Genomic DNA, 24,506 nt, shown 5'->3' on the forward strand with positions numbered 1-24,506 from the left:
TATTTCCGCTTTGGCTCAGCCTTTTCTTTCCTTCTGGTACTATTTCTCCGTTTGTCTCCAGTGGCATATTGGGCACCTGTTGACCTGGAGAGTTCATCCTTCAGTGTCATATATTTTTTGCCTTTTTATACTGTTCATGGGGTTCTCAAGGCAAGAATGCTGAAGTTGTTTGCCATTCAGATAACATTGACCCAGCTTACAGATAAAAAAGGTCACAAGACCTTGCTAGACAGCAGTCTAGAAAGTGTCACAACTAAGATTTCAACTTCTGTCTTTTAGCTCAAAATCCACTCTTCTACCATGTGTGTGTATGCACTCAGTCATGTTCCACTCTTTCTGACCCCGTGGTCTGTATGTAGCTCACTAGGCTCCCCTGTTCATGGAATTTTTCAGGGAAGAATACTGGAGTAAGGTGCCATTTCCTACTCCGGGAGGTCTTCCTGACCCAGGGATCGAACCCTCAACTCTTTTATCTTCTGCATTGGCAGGTGGATTCTTTACCACTAGTGCCACCTGGGAAGCCCCTATTTTATCATACTATTCTGTAAAGTATAATAACATCCTTTGCCATATGTTTAGCTTTAAAAGGCCCACATCTTTTATTCACAAATGTTCTGTGAAGTAAGCAGGCTGAATGCATATTATATGTCACTCCATCTAGAGCCAGCTCTGGCGAAAATACTCATTACATCCTAGTACATGGTCATTATCTCTAAATGAGCTTAAATAGGCATCTCGGGTTGCAATTGCACCCAAATGTAGATAGCCATATCATAAGTCATTCTAAACAGGGCATTTGGATAGTAAAAGGGACACTATTATTAATGATAGTGGAACCAGAGGTATAAACTAGGGCCGTCCAGGAAAATTAGGACATACGGTCATTCTCACCATTAGAAAAGAGGAAGGAAGAAAAGAGGAAAGGGAATTAACAAATTTAAAGCCCCAATACATGTTAGATTTTGTACTAAACATTTAACATAGCTTAGCTTAAGAGATACATATGGTTGTGTACACTGTACAGATTTGGAGAAATCAAGACACTTCTGGCAGACAGGATAGGTTAGTGGTTAAAAGCACAATAAGAAAGAAGGTTTCTAGCACATTCATTCATCAATCAAATACTTACTGAATGCATATATGCTATGTACAGTTTTGGTTTCTGGGGACAGAGCAACAACAAATAAGAAGTTTCTATTTTATTAAGGGGAGGATAAATTAAATAAATAAAAATGTAAGTATGATATGTATCTGTATATATAGATGTATTTTTTCATAACCAGGTGATATTGAATGTGATGAAAGAGCATAAAGCAAGGTAATGGGCTAGAGAGTAATTGGGGTGCCATTCTAAAACTGACTGGGAAAAGTTATTTGAACAAGTCATGGAAGAGAGTTCTGTAGGAAATAAGAAACTGGACTACATGGGCATTTGGGCAAGAGTGTTTGGGCAGAAAGAAAAGCAAAAGCAACAGCTGTGAGCAGGAGTATGCTTGATGTGCGTGAGGACTAGGAGGCCAGTGGTAAGATGAAAGGAGAAGGAGGGTGGTGGGGTGGGGTGAGATCTGAGAGGTTACAAACGGCTAGATCATGGTTTGGTTTGTGTTTTTCAAGAATCTCTAGAGGTGTGTGGTTGGAGAAGGCAATGGCAACCCACTCCAGTACTCTTGCCTGGAAAATCCCATGGATGGTGGAGCCTGGTGGGCTGCAGTCCATGGGGTCGCAAAGAGTCGGACACGACTGAGCGACTTCACTTTCCCTTTTCACTTTCATGCGTTGGAGAAGGAAATGGCAACCCACTCCAGTGTTCTTGCCTGGAGAATCCCAGGGATGGGGGAGCCTAGTGGGATGCCATCTATGGGGTCGCACAGAGTCGGACACGACTGAAGTGACTTAGCAGCAGCAGCAGCAGAGGTGTGTGGTAATCAGTGGTTAGATTCTGGATGTATTTTGATGTTAAAATCTGTAAGTTTTGGTGGTCCAGTGGCTAAGACTCTGCATTCCCAAATGCAGGGGGCCCAGGTTCGATCCCTGGTCAGGGAATTAGATCCCACATGCTGCAACTAAAAGATCCCATAGCTGCAACTAAGACCCAGTGCAGCCAAATAAGTAAATGTTTTTAAAAAATAAGTTTTTCTAATGGATTGGGTATTAAAAATGAAACATATGAATGAGGCTTCCCATGTGGCGCCTGTGGTAAAGAGCCTGACTGCCAATGCAGGATATGTAAGAAACACAGGTTTGATCCCTGGGTTGGGAAGATTCCCCTGGAGGAAGGCATGGCAACCTACTCCAGTATTCTTGCCTGGAGAATCCCATGGATAGAGGAGCCTGGAAGGTTATGGTCCACAGGGTAGCAAAACGTCAGGCACGACTAAAGCAATTTAGTAAGCATACACACACATGCATGAAGCATAGGGATATGTGATACTATGATTTTTAACATAAGCAACTTGAAAATTGGAATTGCTATTTTCTGACAGAGAGAAGGTAGAGCAGAGTTAGGGACCAATATCAAGAATTCTGTTTGCGGCATGACAGGTCTAGGATTCCTGTTAGAATTCCAAATGGAGATGTCAAGTACTGTGTCCTTCATATTTATTCTTTCAAGTGTATTTGTACATATTAGTCCCTCTTTCTTATGTCCAATATAATTTCGATGAAACCAACAAACAAAACATCGAAAGGAGAGGAGCAGTCTTGGAGATGACTATAGACAATGCTTTCAAGAGTTTTGCTCCAAGGTGAAACAGAAAAATGAGTGGCTAATTGGAAGCGCTTGTGGGTGGCAAAGGAGGGTTTTGTCTTAAAGATGGAGAGTATGTTTGTGTACTATTGGGCATTATGGAGCAGACAGGAAAAAAATGGTTAATGCAGAAGCAAGAGGGATGAAGTGCTACAGAAATGTTCTTGGGTTAGGCAAGCAGGATTGGGTTCCAGTGTACAAATGAGGATCTGGCCTTTGCCAGGAACTCATGGAAAATTAACTCATGGTGAGAAGAGGAAAGGCACAGAATATGGATACAGATTCAGGTGGGTGAGTAGATATTTTAGGGGAAATTTCCAGAAATTCTATTTTGACTGCTTTAGTTGCCTCAGTGAATACAAAGCAAGGTTATCAGCTGACTTGAAGAGCAGGGAGGAAATAGAAGTTAGAGGAAAGTGGAAAATATGAAATAGAAATTTAGGAGAGTAGGGAAATAAATGGACCGGGTCCACGTAGAAGCCCAGCTGTGATTTGTTGTCATGAATTAATGCAAGATTACTCTGTATGCCTATGCGTCTTCCTCTAATCATGTGCTTGGACAGAGAGTTGGGTTTGTCAAATTAGAAGCTTTGCCAGGAGATGGAGTTGCCAGGAAATTGATATATTCTATAGAGTGAGTATAACAGCATGTTAAGGAGGGGAGTGAATTTACGAAGTGGGTATGGGATGGCAGTGACTGTGGGGCAAAAATGCTATAGATGTGGTAGATTAGAGCTCTCAGTGGAGTCACAGCACTGTTGGAAGCAGGGAATTAGTGAAAGAAAGCAGATACATTGAGTGTAGGCTGCATGAAATTAAGATCCCTGAGAGGCTGTAGTTATTACTAAAGACAAAGTTTATGGTGTCACTGAGAAAGGTGATAAGTGAGGTGAGGTGAAAGACAAGATAATTAAAAGAGAAGCAAACTGAAGAATTAAGAGGTCAGGGTTTTGGAAAGACTGTTTATATGTCCATTAAAATAACAGAGTGATGACAGGAGTGGCGTTGGATGAAAATAAGTGGCTCAGAGACCTATAGGTTCTTGCTACAAGAACATTATTGGACCAGCAACATCTGCATCACTGGAAGCTGGTTAGAAGTACAGAATCTGGGACTTCCCTGGTGGTCCAGTGGTAAAGACTCTGTGCTTCCACTGCAGTGACGCAGGTTTGATCCCTGGTCAGGGAACTAAGATTGCGCCGTGTGGAGAAAAAAGGGGAGAAAAAATGCAGAGTCTCTTCATTTCAGATCCACTGAAGCAGACTCTTCAGACAATTCATATGCCCATTAAAGTTGAGGAGCACCTCTGTAGATGACTCCAGCAATGAGAAGAAGTAGTAGGTCTGATGAGCTACTGAACAGCTGAGAATATTAAGGAGAGAGGATTGCTTGATCATATTGGTGAGGAACAAGGACACGTACCCCATTCCAGGGGCAGAGTTTAGAAGAGATGTTGGAGAGGAAACAGCTGTGGGAGGGCTGTGGGAATTAGTGTCCTCAGTGGGGAAAGCTGGGTCTCTGTAGAGCAGATGTTGAATATGTAGGAGATTTTGCTACTGAAGAACTGTGAGTTCCAGATGCCCCAGTGGGAAGATCTGGGGGTCAAGGAGGGTGGGGTATGGGGTGAGGTTTGGTGGTAGAGGGCAGGAATGAGAGATGACTCATAGTCTTGGGCCTACCCAGAGTGACGGAGGGAAACAAGAATATAGGGCGTGACTGGACTAAAGCTGACACTCTCTTAGGCAGTTGTGAGCATTAGGGTGGGAAGATGCATCTGAAGAGTCTTGGCAGCACATAGTGGGACTCCATGGACTTCTCATGTTCAGAGCTCAATAGATGGTGATTTCCTTTCTTCCTACTGCAAAACTGCTCACCAAGTAAATGGTGGAGTCAGGGTTCCGGTTCAGATGAGCCTCACCCCAGAATCTGTGCTCTCCCCACCACACTAGTGGTGCTTAAACTTTAGTCTTCATCACAGTCACCTGGAGGACTTGGTCAGCCACAGAGTGCTTGTCTCCACCCCCCGAGTAGAGGTACTGATCAGTAGGTCTGGGGTGGCATGAGCATTTGCATTCTAATGTGTTCCTGGGTGATATTGATACTGTTGGTTCAAGGACCATATACTGGGAACCACTGCCCTTCTCCACACTGTCTCCCAGAACATGTTGCTGTCTTTCAAAGCCAGGGTGTATCAAAGAGCAAGTGTTTATTTCTCAAAGGAGAAACTGAGGGACTCAGATTACCCATGGGTTTAGAATCCTCTTCTATGGAATTTCCATCAGGGTTCAATGTTCAGAGTTCTGCCTGTCGGGAACTCTGCCACCACAGAGCAGAGCACTTGACCTGTCAATGAAAGGGCAGCGTTCCAATGCCCTGTTCTTCCCACCACTGCTACAAACTTCATTATCCACAACCAATTATTGATTAAGTACATGATCCAAATTTACTCACTCTTTTTTGTTTCCTATCTAATTTTAGCTCCTGGACAAGACCTGGGCTCTTCTTTCTGACTGGGGCACATGAACGTTGACTCAGGGTTCTTGGTGACTCTTAGAGCTTTGGCCAAGAGCTTGACGATCTCCCTAATCCTGAAGGACAGTGTTAAGACTAACAGGAGACTGTGGGCAGACTTCGGGAAAGATGGATGGGAGGTACAGAGGAGGAGACTATGGAAATCATTGCAAACTAAAAAGACCTGAGTTTAACTCCTGACCTTGTCTCTTACTGGCTGTATAAACTTAGGCACCGACATTTCAGCTCTCTTGGCCCCAGTTTTCTCTACTATAAAATTATGATAATAAATAATTAAATTGTAATCTTACACCTTCCCACATGGGGCAGTGGTAAAGAATACACCTGCCAATGCCGGAATCACAGGAGACATAGTTTTGATCCCTGGGTCAGGAAGATCCCCTGGAGAAGGAAATGACAATCCACTCCAGTGTTCTTACCTGGGAAATCCTATGGACAGAGGAGCATGGAGGGCTACAGTCCATAGGGTAGCAAAAGAGTCAGATACAACTTAGCAACTGAGCATACATGCAGTAATCTCACAAGTTTGTTCAATAGACATTGAATATCTATCTCATACTAGGTGTCATGCAAGATGGTAGAGCAAAACCTGTAAGATGCAGTCCCTTTCACAGCTATGATGGAGGAACATGGAATGAAATAGTACATGTATTAATATTACACTGCATAATTGTGAAGGGTAATAATTAATGGGAGGATGGGAAGAAAATAAAGCAGAGACTGGGATTGGTGGAATACACTGAAGACTTTGTCAGTAGGCAATTACCTATCCATTCAACTATCTGGAGAGTTTTTTGAAAATATGAATACATGGACCTAAACTCCAGACATTTGAATTGGTGTGAAGGTGCAAGGTGTGTCGTCTGGACCCTGTTTTTGTTTTTTTATTTTATGTATTTATTTGGTTTCTCTGAGTCTTTGTTGCTGTGCTCGGACTTCCCCTAGTTGTGGTGAGCAGTTCAGTTCAGTTCAGTTCAGTCGCTCAGTTGTGTCCGACTCTTTGCGATCCCATGAAACACAGGATGCCAGGCCTCCCTGTCTATCTCCCGGAGTCCACCCAAACCCATGTCCATCGAGTCAGTGATGCCGTCCAACCATCTCATCCTCTCTTATTCCCTTCTCCTCCTGCCCTCAATCTTTCCCAGCATCAGGATCTTTTCAAATGAGTAAGCTCTTCGCATATGGTGGCCAAAGTATTGGAGTTTCAGTTTCAGTTCACTGGTGTCCTTCCAATGAACACCCAGGACTGATCTCCTTTAGGATGGACTTGTTGGATCTCCTTGCAGTCCAAGGGACTCTCAAGAGTCTTCTCCAGCACCACAGTTCAAAAGCATCAATTCTTTGGTGATCAGCTTCTTCACAGTCCAACTCTCACATCCATACAAGACCACTGGAAAAACCATAGGCTTGACTAGATGGACCTTTGTTGGCAAAGTAATGTCTCTGCTTTTTAATATGCTGTCTAAGTTGGTCATAACTTTCCTTCCAAGGAGTAAGCGTCTTTTAATTTCACGGCTGCAATCAGCATCTGCAGTGATTTTGGAGCCCAGAAAAATAAAGTCAGCCACTGTTTCCACTGTTTCCCCATCTATTTGCCATGATATGATGGGACCAGATGCCATGATCTTAGTTTTCTGAATGTTGAGTTTTAAGCCCACTTTATCACTCTCCTCTTTCACTTTCATCAAGAGGCTCTTTAGTTCTTCTTCACTTTCTGCCATAAGGGTGGTGTCATCTGCATATCTGAGGTTATTGATATTTCTCCTGGCAATCTTGATTCCAGCTTGTGCTTCTTCCAGCCCAGCATTCCTCATGATGTACTCTACATATAAGTTAAATAAGCAGGAAGACAATATACAGCCTTGACGTACTCCTTTTCCTATTTGGAACCAGTCTGTTGTTCCATGTCCAGTTCTAACTGTTGCTTCCTGACCTGCATACAGGTTTCTCAAGAGCCAGATCAGGTGATCTGGTATGCCCATCACTTTCAGAATTTTCCACAGTTTATTGTGATCCACACAGTCAAAGGCTTTGGCATAGTCAAAGAAGCAGAAATAGATGTTTTTCTGGAACTCTCTTGCTTTTTCGATGATCCAGCGGATGTTGGCAGTTTGATCTCCGGTTCCTCTGCCTTTTCTAAAACCAGCTTGAACATCTGGAAGTTCCTGGTTCACATATTGCTGAAGTCTGGCTTGGAGAATTTTAAGCATGACTTTACTAGCGTGTGAGATGAGTGCAACTGTGTGGTAGTTTGAGCATTCTTTGGCAATGCCTTTCTTTGAGATTGGAATGAAAACTGACCTTTTCCAGTCCTGTGGCCACTGCTGAGTTTTCCAAATTTGCTGGCATATTGAGTGCAGCACTTTCACAGCGTCATCAGCAGCAGGGACTTCTCTTGTTGTGGAGTATGGGCTCTAGGGCATGTAGGCTTCAGAGGTTGTGGCTCTTGGGCTTTAGAACGCAGGCTCAGTAGTTGTGATGCATGGGCTCAGTTGCCCTGAAGCATATGGGATCTTCCTGGACCAGGGATGGAACTTGTGTCCCCTGCATTGGCAGGTGGATTCTTAATCACTGGACCACCAGGAAGTCCCTGGACACAGGTTTTTAAAAAATCTATACCAGGTGATTCTAATGAGAATCCAGGGTTGAGACACACTTGGTTAGGGATTTGCTCCCCCCCAAGGGGGAAGAGATTTTTGCTCTGAGTACTGGGGTTGGATTTAACCAGAGGGAGCTCTCCTGGTCCCTTCTTACCTGGCCTTCCATCTTTGTCCTCAGCTCCAGGGCCCTGTGTCCCTGAAATACGTGGGGATTTCTACACCATGTGTGAATTAAAAGAAAGGTCCTTGAGATCAGGAGGTGATGAGAATGCCAGAAGCAGCAGCTTATTATTTATCACAATCCCAAGACAGATGGAGCATTTCAGAGTAGTTCTTGCAACAACTGAGTTGCCAAGGGAGGAAAATGAGCGAAATTAATCAGCAGCAGGGGAAGGATGTCCTGCAGGAAGGAAGCAGTTGGAGATATGTTTCAGATGAAGAGCCAAGGCCCTTGGACCAGCACAGGAAGCAATGGGAAGGGGCAGCAACATCTCTCACTGGGATGCTGGGAGTCTGAGAATCCTGCCGGGCAGGGATCAAAGGCATGTTCTGAGCCATATTCTGTACTGGCATAGGTGGCTGCCCCTGCTCACTCCAGTAAGAGACATGGCTGCCCTCTCAGAGCGGGCTCCCCCTGGCTCTGTCCCCAGCCTCTCCTGTCCAGGGCAGGAAGGAGAATAGCAGCCAGGGTGAGGCCAGGCAGAGCCAAGATGACAGGTCACCTGTACGGTCCACCTGGCCCGCCTCCTCCTCCGTCTCAGCCCACTTTATAGGCTGTGGTGTCTCTTTGGTTTCTCTTGGCCTAACTCTCCCATGCTGGGGCTGGACTCCTGCTCTGAACTTGGCTCTGACGCTATTGGTGGGGGAGAGGGACTGTGCCTGTATCCAAGTCCTAAGAGTGGTCCCACTGTCATGGTAACACCACCCTTCACTCTGATGGCTACATCTACCTGCCTTCTTCAGGGCAATACAACCACTACTGTGGACTCCTTGGATTGTAAAATTATCAGAGCTTCTTGTTGCCTGAAGCCCAGAGAACAAAGGTTTGAAACAGGCTGGCTGGAGATGTCAAGGATGAGCCTCAGCATGTAAGAAAAAGAGTCAGCAATCGATGGACATACTCACTGGATCCCCATGGCTCCTGGGGCAGGAACTGCACTCACCTGCAGCCAGGTGAGTGTCCCCAAGCCTACCTGGTCAGTCTGAACCAGAATCCTTGTCCAGTAGAGTGGATGAGGATGTGCACTGCATCTTCTACAGACATTTCCCCAGGGCACCAGCATCTATGCCCAGAGCACTGTGCCCAGCCAGCCTCTGAATGCAGATGAGAACGGGAGAGTGCGTTGTCAACAGCCCGGTGCTCTGTGCAGGCAAACCCTCGTCACAGATGGTACACATTCGTTTCCCATGAACCTTCCTGCTCCATCCAGCCTGGCACTGAAATTCATCCACCTGATGTCTCAAGTGAGATGACTCATCGCCAAAATGTTTTAAATGTCATAGACTGTGTAGGGTGGGGGCCAACAAGTTCATCCCCCTCCCACCAAGTTCACTCTCATCAGCTCTGCCCTCTGGCCACATTTTCTCTCTCATTCCTCCTCACTGTGAGTGAGGAAATGTGGAGGGTGAATTTTCAAATTTCCTTTTATACGCACATCATTTGACCAATTGGGCTTGCTTCAACCTCAGGTCCCCTTCCTTCCCTTTCTCTGGAGCTCTGCTGTTGTAACCATCTGCATCTGGAACTGGAATGTCCAGAGTTAATTAAATCTTAGCTGTGTGACCTCAAGCCAGTCTCAGATGTTTTTTTTTTTAAGCTGGACTCTGAAAAATACACATGGTAGTATCTTACAGATGGTAATGTACCCACTAACTGTAATACAAGGCTTGTCTAAGTCCTGCTCACTGGTTGTGATAAAAATTACTAAAGCTCATCCATACAACAGTATTATTTTTGGGTCCCTGCCCCTTTCTGGACATGTGGAAGGCTACGTTTCTCAGCTTCCTGCATGAACTAGAAGGGAGGGTGATATGTGTCATTTCTGGCCTGAATCACTGAGGAGCAGGGACCCAGGTTCCTAAATGGCCATCATGGAGCATGTGTTGGGATAGAGGTGCCACAGGAGCACCTTGGAGGCCGAGCCACCCCATGGGGGGACAGCTGCCCTGAGAAGCTACCCAGACCCATTGGAGACTTGGTATGGATGAGAAAAAGCCTTCTGTTGGGCTAGGCAACTGGAATTTGGGGAAGGTGTTTGTTACACAGCATAGCCTATCTTATTCTGCTTCGTCCATTTCTTGCCTTCACTATGACAGGGGTTTTCAATGAGCTCCATAGCCCTTTGGTTCCTTGAGGGTGCTGTGGGGATGCCATGATGGAGGGGGTGAGGAAAGTAAGGGAAGTTGAGTTAGCAGGCTCCTAGTGAATCAGAGCTTCACATTGATCTCATCTATGTATTGGTGTTTCCAGAAAGATCACTTTTGAAAGAAGAATCCAATTTCTAAAATGTTGCTTGACTTGGGGACACAGAGGAGAGGGGAAGGAGAGGGTGGGATGAATTGAGAGAGGAGCATTCAACTATATACATTACTATGTAAAGTTAGATAGCCAGTGGAAATTTGCTGTATGATGCAGGGAGCTCTAGTCCAGTGCTCTGTGACAACTTAGAAGGGGTGGGATGGGGTGAGAGATAGGAGGTTCGAGAGGGAGGGGGCATAAGTATACCGATGGCTGATTCATGTTAATATATGCAGAAACCAACACAGTATTATAAAGCAATTGTCCTCCAATTAAAAGTAAATAAATATATTTAAAAAAAACATTAAGGAAAGTTTCTTTTTTTTTTTTTATTGGAGGCTAATTATTTTACAATATTATATTGGTTGGTTTTGCCACACATTGACATGAATCTACCCCGGGTGTACATGAGTTTCCCTTTCTGAGCCCCCCTCCCACCTCCCTCCTCCCTTTATCCTCCCTCTGGGTCATCCCCGCACACAAGCCCCGAGCATCCTGTAACATGCATTGACCCTGAACTGGAGATTCATTTCACATATGACAACATACATGTTTCAATGCCATTCTGCCAAATCATCCCACCCTCACCCTCTCCCACAGAGTCCAAAAGACTGTTCTATACACCTGTGTCTCTTTTGCTGTCTCGTATACAGGGATATCATTACCGTCTTTCTAAATTCCATATATATGCGTTAGTATACTGTATTGGTGTTTTTCTTTCTGGCTTACTTCACTCTGTATAATAGGCTCTACTTTCATCCACCTCATTAGAACTGGTTCAAATGCATTCTTTTTAATGGCTGAGTAATACTCCATTGTGTATATGTACCAAAGCTTTCTTATCCATTCATCTGCAGATGGACATCTAGGTTGCTTCCATGTCCTGGCTATTATAAACAGGGCTGCAATGAACATTGGAGTACATGTGTCTCTTTCGATTCTGGTTTCCTCGGTGTGTATGCCCAGGAGTGCGATTGCTGGATCATATGGCAGTTCTATTTCCAGTTTTTTGAGGAATCTCCACACTGTTCTCCATAGTGGCTGTACTAGTTTGCATTCCCACCAACAGTGTAAGAGGGTTCCCTTCTCTCCACACCCTCTCCAGCATTTATTGCATGTAGACTTTATTAAAATCAAAAGCTTCTGCACAGCAAAGGAAACTATAAGCAAGGTGAAAAGACAGCCTTCAGAATGGGAGAAAATAATAGCAGACGAAGCAACTGATAAAGGATTAATTTCCAAAATATACAAGCAGCTCCTGCAGCTCAATTCCAGAAAAATAAATGACCCAATCAAAAAATGGGCCAAAGAACTAAACAGACATTTCTCCAAAGAAGACATAAAGATGGCTAACAAACACATGAAAAGATGCTCAACATCCCTCATAATCAGAGAAATGCAAATCAAAACCACAATGAGATACCATTTCACACCAGTCAGAATGGAAAGTTTCTTGATAAGTCACTGATCTGTTGCAATGATTCTCTCTTCCAGCCATTACTGTTATCTTCTTTATTCTTTTTGAGTTCCACGTCTCATCCAGGTTTTGATTAGAACCAAGACTTGAGCTCTTTGCTGTGACGCCCGCCCCTGCTGCGGTGGCTGTACTCACCTTGTCTGCTATTCTCTGCCCTGCTCCTTGATCCAAAGCCGCCTCTGAATTGCAGATGGTCTGGAGCCATTGTAGGGTGCTGGGCTGGAAGAGGGAAGGAGTGCAGACTGAAAACAGTCAGGAGATACCTAGGATCAAAACTTGGTCTTTGAGGAGGGAGATGAGGGGGAATGATGCTTCATGTATCAGGTTACATGATTTGGGAGTGTTTTGTTTATGGGGACCAGAAGGTTGTACACAGGAAACCTGGGTACCATTTCTTGTTCTATCAGTGAGCAGCAGAGGACTTGCATAAGATTTATCTTTCCAAGGTCCTAATTTCTTCTATGCAAATGAAGGATCAAACTAGATAAGTGCTTTACACAAACCATGGCCCATGGAACCCTAAGCATTAAGGTTTGTTGGGAAATGCAGGTGGATCTCTCTGGACAGGACTGAACTCTTCACCTCAACACAACCAAAGCTACTCCACATTTATCATATGATTATGATATGAACTTTTAGTTAACATTTCATTAAAAGAAAGGGTTGCATTGATGTTAGACTTGAGGATAGTGAGATTAGATAATTTTCAAGGATTTTTTAAAGCTTGAATATTATTTATTTCCTCTTTTATACATCTGTGTGTCCTTGGGAAAGTTACTTAATTATTCTGAGCCTCACTTTCCTGATGTATAAAATGAGACTTACTTACCTCATGGAGTTTGTTGTGAGGACTAAACATTAAATATATAATTCCTGTGCAAAATAGCTTATTAATAAGTAAAGATGATAATGATGATGATTTAAGATATATATAGTCATTCCATTTTATTGGGTGAGCAGAGGGAAGGCCAGAGAAATTGTGACTTAACTAAAGTTACATCATTAGGGGGTACCAGAGCCTGGATCAAAAGGCTGGTGATGCCCTTGTATCCTCTCTTTACATCAGGTTACTGATCTGGATATTCTTAAAGCTGTAGCCTCTGTTCTTTAGTCTTATCCTTCCCCCTTTTCTGCTTTGAGTTGTCTGCCTAACCTCCCAACAAAAGTTAAATCAAGTCTCTTCTGATTATATATGGATAATCAGGGCTTGACACCCAGGCCGTGGTGAACAGTCCATAAGTGACTGAAAGAGTGGATCCCATTTTACAGATGAGGAGACTGAGACTCAGAGTTTGCTTGCCTTGCCCAGGGTCACTGAGGGGTCAGAGACAACATAGGACCACAGCATGGCTCTGCTCAGGAAGGTACACCTCTGACCCTGTAGATTGCTTGCTTCAGAATTTGTCCTGGGGCATGTGTATGATCCCCCTACATTCAAGCATTTAAAAAAACTTTTAGGCAGTGTCCCATAACATATGGAGCTTCCCAAGTGGCACTAGTGATAAAGAATCACCTGCCAATGCAGGAGACATAAGAGATGTAGGCTTGATCTATGGGTTGGAAAGATCCCCTGGGGGAAATGGCAACCCACTCCAGTATTCTTGCTTGGAGAATCCCATGGACAGAGGAGCCTGGCAGGCTGTAATCCAAAGGGTCGCACAGAGTCAGACACGACTGAAGCGACTTAACATGCACACATGGCAAATGGAACTAGAGATCAAACCTGCACCCCCTGCAGTGGAAATGCAGGGTCTTAACCACTGGGCAGCTAGGGGAGTCTCAGTCATGTTGTTGATTGTTCTGGCTGGCGATGCCATTCCCCCAGAGCTGGCGTCTTTCCTGAGATCTGCTGCTGTTCTCATTCACCTCCCGTTGTCATACTTCTTGCAAATAAAGTGTGAGTGTGCAGTGAATCCCATGTTCCAGCTCCTCTCTGGGCTTCTTACCTTCTGCTTGGGGGCCTGGAAGAAGGAAGTGAAAGGGTGGGGATGGTCCCTTCATCCTTCTAATTGACTCTGGAATGGAGCAAGCTACAGTCCTGCCTTTGGGGAGTGAATAATAACCAGAAGGGAAGGATGATGGGCACTTGGGACTTTGGGATCCTGTGATGGCAGAGGTAGCTGTGATTTCCTTTCTTCCCTGGAGGGCAGTGATGTCATCGTTCGACCCAGAACCAGCTCTGATGCTGGGGTACCTGCCATTACAGCTGGATCATCTCCTACTTCCCCCAGTCTGATGTTTAAGATTCACTGGGTGCTATTGAATCTTCTGATGAGCAAAACAGGCTGAAGGGGAGGGGGATATTGTGGGAGTAAAATCAGGCTTCTGGCGTGAATCACAAAATGCAGTCTTCTCTCCAGCTGAGACTCACCCAGCATGGAAACCTTTACCAAAGGGTGATACAGACAATCAGAGCCCTGCCCCTGATCCAGCTCCCGGCAAGTTCATTGTTTACATCTGAGAACAATTTCTGCATCCAGGCAAAACTCCTGACTGCAGCAAGAAGCTATGATGAACACTTACCTGGAGAATGCTGCAAAAACCAGCAGTTCAACTGTATTAAATGTTTGGTTTTGGTTTTTCTGCTTAGAGATCAGCTGTGGGGCCTGGAGCTTCTTCCAGTTTGCACACAGATGCAGACAGTCAAGACTCAAATAGTCGTGACTAGGCAATGCCATGTTTGTCTTAATAACTGCTCTCAGTCATTAAGATGCCTGTTGGATTTATCACCAGCGATTGGATTGATTACTCGGTGCTCAACTGCAATCTGAGCCTTTCTGTGCTTCCTCTTCAGTCATTTCATTAAGATGGATAGGCCGGTAATGCCACCCCCATGGGAGGCTGGGCTAGAGGGTTCTGTGTGAATGGAGCCTTCAAGATAAAAATACACCAGGCATACGAGGAGCAAAGGATCAGAGAACCAGGATGCTTTCTTCCTACCCCCTGGTGCCCGGGGATCCACCCAGACTGGCGAACAGTCCGTCTGCAGCTGGTGGTGACAGCTCACAAATAGGGACCAAGGACACCGACAAGGACTCCCCCTTAGAGGTGCTTGTCTTGGCCAAATGTGAACACAGGTTCATGGAGCTCTTCTGGGTTCTCTTTCCCAGGCCCGGCCTACCCATCCCATGCCAAAAGAGGCCTTAGCTACTGGGTCTCTGTCAATACCGGGAGGTCTCCTGGGTCATGACTGGGAGCAGACTTTATTGGAGAAACTAAGATGTCCTTCAGGCCTTAGCGATTGCCCATAGGTCCTGGTGGGCCTCCTGAAGCACCTATAACAAAACAAAACAAAACAAAAAGTGCAAGGAATAAACCATTTCTGACCTATTTGCTACTGATTGAAGTTCACCAGCCTGGTCTTCTAGAGAGGTCCTTGTCAACTGCCCATTTTGTGATGCTCTAACTCCACCCTTGACAGCCAACCTGCTCACCTGGGACATCCCATAGACCCTACTGCCCACCAGCTCATGTCAGCACTGCCCTCACCCTGCTGGACATCGGGACCCCCAGAAACTCCACACTCCTGAATCAAACATGGTCCCAGCCTGGTGTGCATTCCTTGTAACACTGAGTTTCCCCTGCACCGTCACTTATTTCATATCTCCCATCTACCTGTTGGCAGTTTTGGAGGGCTTGGTTGCCAGAAGGAGATTCAAGTAGGGTTGGAGTTGGTGCAAATGTCTCCTGCTGCTTCTTCTCAGGCCTTCTTCACTCAAGGGCAGCCCCATGTCCTTGGCTCCATTCTGGGCCTTCACTCCACACCACCCTTCTTGACCTGTGCTGAGCTCTGCAAGGTCAGTCATCTGGAATTTTGAATCTGGAGGCAGACTTTTATTCACAATATCATTTCAAACTTCCTCTGCATTTTATATTTCCCTTTTCTCTTCACTGGGATCCATATGTTGGCAGCTCCAGGTGAATAATCTGCTTGGACCTGCCAGGTGCCCAGGTGTTATCCCTGCCTTAGAAAAGGACCTGCAAGAGGTGAACTAATCAGTCTGTTGGACCCTCCCAGGGAAGAGGAAGCTGGTCACTACTATGTGTTTCTTGACTCCTTAGCTCTTTCTATTCAGTTAGACAGATTTCTTTCTTTCCTTTTTAAAGAAATGGTGTGTTCAATCTTCATGATTCCACGTTTCACTCCAGGGGATAAAGATATTGATTGCAAAAAACCATTTGATGTTCATGAAGACTGGAACTTTTTAATGAGCTTTTGAAAGTTCTTTAGATCATAAAGACTATGTTTTGCTGAATCTGAACAGCCTCATTTGAAAGAGGTTGGGAGGTTGTTTAGACTGAAGTTTGCTTCAGGTTGAGGAGGCCATCGCCTTATGTGCGAAGGGGTCAAAACTCTCTTTATCCGGGGTCCCAGATTGTTGCTGTTGTTTAGTTGCTAAGTTGTGTCTGACTCTTTGTGACCCCATGCACTGCAGCATGCCAAGCTCCTCTGTCTTCCACTATCTCCTGGAGTTTGCTCAAATTCATGTCCGTTGAGTGGGTGATGCTATTAATATTTAACCATCTTGTCCTCTGCTGCCCCTTCTCCTCCTGCCCTTAATCTTTTCCAGTATCAGGGTATTTTGAGTTGGTTCTTTGCATCAAGTGGCCAAAGTATTGGAGCTTCGGCTTCAGCACCAGTCTTTCCAATGAATATTCAGGGTTGACTTCCTTTAGGATTGACTGGTTTTATCTCCTTGCAGTCCAAGGGACTTTCAAGAATCTTCTCCAGCACCACAGTTCGAAAGCATCAGGTCTTTGGCATTCAGCCTTCTTTATGGTCCATCTCTCACATCCATTCATGACTACTGAAAACACCAGAGTTTTGACTATACAGACCTTTGTTGACAAACTGACGTCTCTGCTTTTTAATATGCTCTCTAGCTTTGTCATAGCTTTTTTCCCAAGGAGCAAGAGTCATTTAGATTCATGACTGCAGTCACCATCCACAGTGATTTGGGAGCCCAAGAGAATAAAATCTGTCACTGCTTCCACTTTCCCACTTCCATGGGTAGTATTACTTATGGAATGGTGTATACTTGCTATCTCCTGGCACTATTCTAAGTGCTTTACATGTATATCATCTTACAGAACTTTCTGACACCACCAGCCGAGAGAGGGTCTCAAGAGATGGAGAATTGACCCCTTATCACATGTGCAATTCTTACTTCTCTCTTTCTCTCTCTTTTTTAAAGTTTGAAGCTTGGAGAATATTGTTTGTTTATAGTTGATGTACAGTATTGCATAAGTTTCAAATGTACAGTATAGTGATTCACCATTTTTAAAATTAACTTATTTATTTTAATCGGAGGATAATTACTTTACAATATGGTGGTGGTTTTTGCCATATATTGACTGAATCAGCCACAGGTGCAGGTGACCCCCATCCTGAACCCTCCTCCCACCTCCTCCCCATCCCAGTCCACCCCTCTGTGTTGTGCCAGAACACTGCTCCCTGCATCGAACTTGCATGATCCTCTGTTTTACATATGGTAATATACACGTTTCAGTGCTATTCTCTCATACAGCCTGCTCTCACTTTGTCTCAGTTCAGTTCAGTTCAGTCCCTCAGTCGTGTCCGACTCTCCGCGACCCCATGAATCACAGCACGCCAGGCCTCCCTGTCCATCACCAACTCCCGGAGCTCACTCAAACTCATGTCCATCGAGTCAGTGATGCCATCCAGCCATCTCATTCTTTGTCATCCCTTTCTCCTCCTGCCCCCAACCCCTCCTAGCATCAGTCTTTTCTAGTGAGTCAACTCTTCACATGAGGTGGCCAAAGTATTGCAGTTTCAGCTTTAGCATCAGTCCTTCCAATGAACACCCAGGATTGATCTCCTTTAGAATGGACTGGTTGGATCTCCCTGCAGTCCAAGGGACTCTCAATAGTCTTCTCCAACACCACAGTTCAAAAGCATCAATTCTTCGGCCATCAGCTTTCTTCACAGTCCAACTCCTACATCCATCCATGACCACGGGTAAAACCATAGCCTTGACTAGACGGACCTTGGTTGGCAAAGTAATGTCTCTGCTTTTTAATATGCTATCTAGGTTGGTCATAACTTTCCTTTCAAGGAGTAAGCGTCTTTTAATTTCATGGCTGCAATCAGCATCCGCAGTGATTTTGGAACCTAAAAAATAAAGTCTGACACTGTCTCCACTGTTTCCCCATCTATTTCCCATGAAGTGATGGGACCAGATGACATGATAGTCCCAAAAGTCTGTTCTTTACATTTGTGCCTCTTTTGCTGCCTTGCATATAGGATCGTCCTTACTGTCTTTCTAAATTCCATATGTATGTGCTAATATACTGTATTGGCTACTAAACTGTATTTCTCTTTGACTTATTTCACTCTTTTTGAAGATGACACTTCATTTATAGTTATTACAAAATATTGAGTATATTCCCTGTATTATCTTTGTAGCTTATTTTATACATACGTTTGTTTTTCTTGACCCCCTACCCTTACCTTACTCTTACCTTGCTCTTCTCTCCTTCCCACACCCAGCTGGTAATCACTAATTTTTTCTCTGTATCTGTGAGTCTGTTTTATTTATTTATATTTTTTGTTATATTCACTAGTTGGTCATATTTTTTGGATTCTGCACATAAGTGATATCATACGGTATGTCTTTGTCTGTCTGACTTATTTCACTTTGAATAATGCCTTCTAAGTTCATCCATGTTGTTGCAAGTGACAAAATTTCATGACTGGAGTGGTGAAGAAACTCTCCCAGTTCCTCATGACTCTCAGTTTAAGCCTTATAAATAACTGTTTTTCCTAAAAGTCCCAGAAAACATAGTTTTAGAGAAGACAGACCACAGAGATGGCTTGGGTTCAAATACCAGCCTCGACACTTTTCAGCCAGGGCAAGGCAGTTAGCATTTCTGTGGCTTGCTCATTCACTGTGCGTGGATGCGTGCTAAGTTGCTTCAATCGTGTCTGACTACTTGTGACCCCATACTGTTACCGTTGTCTTTGTTTAGCTGCTAAGTTGTGTCTGACTCTTTTAAGATCCCATGACTGTAGCTAGCCAGTCTCCTCTGTCCATGGGATTTCCCAGGCAAAAATATTGGAGTGGGTTGCCATACCTTCCTCCAGGGGATCTTCCTGACCCAGGGATTGAATCTGCGTTTCCTGCATTCTTTACCTCTTAGCCATTAGGGAAGCCCAAGCACTATGAATACCCACTAGCTATGACTGAATGTCCATTGTTTAAGGAACTCTGCCATGTTCTGTGCAGATGGTGGTGATGACAGTTTCAATAGCAGTTACCACTAACAAGCTTAGATTATGTGGTAGGCACTGGACCAGGTGCTTTTCACGCTGCTTTTCACTTAGTTCTTCCATAAACCATGATAAGCAGGATCCACATGGGGAAGCTAAGGTGAAGAGGCTTTAATTAACTGGCTTATTGGAGAAGGCAATGGCAAGCCACTCCAGTACTCTTGCCTGGAAAATCCCATGGATGGAGGAGCCTGGTAGGCTGCAGTCTGTGGGGTCGCTAAGGGTAGGACACGACTGAGCGACTTCACTTTCACTTTCACACATTGGAGAAGGAAATGGCAACCCACTCCAGTGTTCTTGCCTGGAGAATCCCAGGGACAGGGGAGCCTGGTGGGCTTCTGTCTATGGGGTCACACAGAGTCGGACACGACTGAAGTGACTTAGCAGCAAAAGCTACATAGCCTGTAAATGACAGAATCAACCTCAGTTGTCGGACTTCAAAGCCCGTGTTTCCAACCAGCAAGTCACCATGATGACTCATACAGTAATCCTGAATTCAAGGCTTTAGAGCTGCGGAGGGGGAATTAAATGGTGTATGACTAAGGCTAGGTTATCAGACGACAGATGTACTAAGAGTTCAGGCAGCAGAGAGAGGGTTTTCATCTGTGGGGATCAAAGAATACTTCGCAGAAAAATGGTTATTTTAACACGGGAGTCTGGTTACTATTTGAGTATGAGATATGCATGAGGGTGGTGGTTAGAAAGGGACCTCTTCCATTCCAAGTGCTATAGTAAAGTGTGCTATGCTAGAAGATTTTGAGAAGGAGGGATAGGTTCTGTATGGCACAGCAGTCTTAAATAAGTATATGGATTAAATATATATGTATTTATCTTTGCATTCTGTATCTACCTATACTTCCACATCTCTATCTATTCTGTTTTATAGAAACTATTATCACTCCTAGGAATATGTCCCTAAAGATATTGTCACCCAGATCCATAAAGAAATATGTACCATGATGTTTTCCACAGCATTGTGTGTATGCAGTGGAGGTGGCGGTGCAGGGTGAGAAGACCGAGGGGCATGAGGCAAGGGATACATATTGCCGCTGATGACAAACCTAACCCCAGTCAGGATCCTCTAAACCTCAAAGGCCTCAACCTTGGGCTCTGACCTTGGCCCACGTAGCCTTGTCAGTTTTAACAAGAATCCTGCTGGATTAGTTTAGCAAGAATCCCCCACCCTTGGTATTTTATTGAAGATAAGATTGAAGGCAACTGAAGGAAAAAAGCTTTCCCTGGTGGCTCAGATGGTAAAAGCATCTGTCTGCAATGTGGGGATATGGGTTCTATCCTTGGGTTTGGAAGATCCCTTGGAGAAGGAAATGGCAACCTACTCCAGTACTCTTGCCTGGAAAGTCCCATGGATGAAGGAGCCTGGGGGGCTACAGTCCATGGGGTTGCAAAAGAGTTGGACATGACTGAGCAACTTCACTTTCTTTTTTCTTTCTTGAAGGCAAAGGAGAAGGAGGTGGCAGGGGATGAGGTGAATAGATAGCATCACTGACTCAATGGACATGAATCTGAGCAAACTCTGGGAGACAGTGGAGGACAGAGGAGCCTGGTGTGCTGCAGACCATGGGCAGAACTTAGCGATTGAACAACAACCACAGTATCTTATCACCTTGCCAGCTTCAGCCAGAATCCTGTCGAGTTGGTTTAACCAGAATCTCCTTGTCTCTTATGTCTCCTCCTTTTTAATTATCACTCCAGCCCTTCACCCTGCCCCTTGGCTATAAATCCACACTGTCCTTGTATATGGAATGGAATCCATTTCCACCCCCCCCTCTTTTTTTTTTGGCCTCACTGTGTGGCATACAGAACTTCCCTTACCAGGGTGAAAACCTGTGCCCCCTATGGTGGAAACTCCCCTATGGTGGGAGTCTTAACCACTGGATCACCAGGAAAGTCCATGGAGTCCATTTTTATTCTGAGGTCTCTCTTTCCCTATCACAATAGTTCCTGAATAGAATTTGACTTCACTACTGTGACTTTGCCTGGCTCTGATGTTCCGTGACACCTACCTGGCCACAGTTTGAAGCACACATACCAACATGCACATATCTTAAAGTCACAGTGCTGAGTGAAAAAAAGAATGAAACATAGAAGTCCATAGAGTTTTTTTACATAGATACCATCCATGTAAATTATAAATAGATGTACAAAATAACAATATGTTTTTACCAAGACACAAATAAAAAGGTAAACATTAAGCACATGAAAAAGGTAAATTGGAAGTGGTCAAACAGGAGATGGCAAGAGTGAGCATTGACATTTTAGGAATCAGTGAACTAAAAGGGACTGGAATGAGTGAATTTAATTCAGATGACCATTGTATCTACTACTGTGGGCAAGAATCCCTTAGAAGAAATGGAGTAGCCCGCATAGTCAACAAGAGAGTCCGAAATGCAGTATTTGGGAGCAATCTCAAAAACAACAGAAGGACCATTCAATATCACAGTAATCCAAGTCTATGCTCCAACCACTAATGCTGAAGAAGCTGAAGTTGAACACTTTTATGATGACCTACAAGACCTAGAACTAACACCAAAAAAAAAAAAAAAGACGTCCTTTTCATTATAGGGGACTGGAATGCATAAGTAGGAAGTCAAGAGATACCTGGAGTACCAGGCAAATTTGGCCTTGGAGTACAAAATGAAGCAGGGCAAAGGCTAACAGGGTTTTGCCAAGAGAACGCACTGGTCATAGCAAACACTCTCTTCCAACAACACAAGAGAAGACTCTACATCATCACCAGATGGTTCGTACTGAAATCAGACTAATTATATTCTTTGCAGCTGAAGATGGAGAAACTCTATACAGTTAGCAAAAACAAGACTGGGAGCTGACTGTGTGGCTCATATTATGAACTCCTTATTGCAAAATTCAGACTTAAATTGAAGAAAGTGGGGAAAACCACTAGGCAATTCAAGCATGACTTAAATAGAATCTCCTATGATTATACAGTGGAAGTGACAAACAGATTCAAGGGATTAGATCCGATAGAGTGCCCAAAGAACTATGGATAGAGGTTTGTGACGTTGTATAGGAGGTGATGATCAAAACCATCCACAAGAAAAAGAAATTCAAAAAGGCAAAATGGTTGTCTGAGGAGGCATTACAAATAGATGAGAAAAGAAGAGATGCTAATGGAAAAGGAGAAAAGGAAAGATATACTCATCTGAATGCAGAGTTCCAAAGAACAGCAAGGAGAGAAAAGAAAGCCTTTCTCAGTGATCAGTGCAAAGAAATAGAGGAAAACAATAGAATGGGAAAGACTAGTGATCACTTCAAGAAAATTAAAAATACCAAGGGAACATTTCACACAAAGATGGGCACAATAAAGGACAGCAAGTTTTTGGACCCAACAGAAGCAGAAGATACTAAGAAGAGGTGGCAAGAATACACAGAAGAACTATACAAAAAAGATCTTAATGACCTAGATAACCACAATGGTGTGATCACTCGCCTAGAGCCAGACATCCTGCAATGTGAACTCAAGTGGGCCTTAGGAAGCATCACTACAACCAAAGCTAGTGGAGGTGATAGAACTTCAGTTGAGCTATCTCAGATCCTGAAAAACGATGCTGTGAAAGTGTTGCACTCAAAATGCCAGCAAATTTGAAAAACTCAGCAATGGCCACAGAACTGGAAAAGATCAGTTTTCATTCCAATCCCAAAGAAAGGCAATGCCACAGCATGTTTAAACTACCCCCAAACTGTGCTCATCTCACATGCTAGCAAATAATGCTTAAAATTCTCTAAGCTAAGCTTCAACAGTACATGAACTGAGAACTTCCAGATGTTCAAGCTGGATTTAGAAAAGGCAGAGGAACCAGAGATCAAATTGCCAATATCTGTTGGTTCATAGAAAAAGTAAGAGAATTCCAGAAAAACATCTACTTCTGTTTAATCGACTATGCTAAAGCCTTTGACTGTGTGGATCACAACAAACTGTGGAAAATTGTTAAGGGAATGGACATACCAGGCCACCTTACCTGTCCCCTGAGAAATAAGTATGCAGGTCAAGAAGCAACCAGTTAGAGCTGGACATGGAACAACAGACTGGTTCCAAATTGGAAAAAGAGTTTGTCACCCTGCTTATTTAACTTACATTCAGAGCACATCATGCAAAATGCCAGGCTGGTTGAAGCATAAGCTGGAATCAACATTGCCAGGAGAAATATCATAACCTCAGAGGTGCAGATGATACCACCCTTACAGCAGGAAGCAAAGAGGAACTAAAGAGCCTCTTGATGCAAGTGAAAAACCTGGTTTAAAACTCAGTATTCAAAAGACCAAGATCATGGCATCTGGTCCCATCATTTCATGGCAAATAGATGGGAAAACAATGGAAACAGTGAGAGACTTTATTTTTTTGGGATCCAAAATCACTGTAGATGGTGACTACAGCCATGAAATTAAAAGACAATTTCTCCTTGGAAGAAAAGCTATGACCAACCTAGCCAGCATATTCAAAAGCAGAGACATTACTTTGCCAACAAAGGTCTGTCTAGTCAAAGCTATGGTTTTTCCAGTGGTCATGTATGGATGTGAGAGTTGGATCAGAAAGAAAGCTGGGTGGTGACTAATTGATGCTTTTGAACTGTGGTGTTGGAGAAAACTCTTGAGAGTCCCTTGGACTGCAAGGCAATCAAACCAGTCAATCCTAAAGGAAATCAGTCCTGACTATTCACTGAAAATACTGATGCTGATGCTGAAACTCCAATACTTTGGAAACCTGATGCGAAGAACTGACTCATTGGAAAAGACCCTGATGCTGGGAAAGGTTGAAGGCAGGAGGAGAACAGGACCACGGAGGATAAGCTGGTTGGATGGCATCACTGACTCAATGGCCGTGAGTTTGAGCAAGCTCTAGGAGTTAGTGATGGACAAGGAAGCCTGGTATGCTGCAGTCCATGGGGTTCCAAAGGGTTGGATACAACTGAGTGACTGAACTGAAACTTGTAGCTATAATGGTTACTGGGTGGTTGGGAATGGAGAATGGAAATAAAAAGGAATAGTTGAGTAAATCAAGGATAAAGAAGATGTGGTATATATAGCATGGAATACTACTTAGTTATAAAAAGAATGAAATAAATGCTCTTAGTAGCAACACAGAAGCAGCTTGAGATTATCGTACTAAGTGAAGTAAGTCAGAGAGAGAAAGACAAATATATGGTATCACTTATATGTAGAATTTAAAATATGACACAAATGAACCTATCTATGAAACAGAAATAGAATCAGTGTCATAGGGAATAGACTGGTGGTTGCCAAGGGGGAAGGAAGTGGGAGAGGGTTGGATTGGGAGTTTGGGATTAGCAGATGCAAACTATCAT

This window comes from Moschus berezovskii, chromosome 17 (assembly GCF_049115385.1).
Source record: "Moschus berezovskii isolate FMDL1 chromosome 17, NW_MosBer_1.0, whole genome shotgun sequence".
NCBI lineage: Eukaryota > Metazoa > Chordata > Mammalia > Artiodactyla > Moschidae > Moschus > Moschus berezovskii.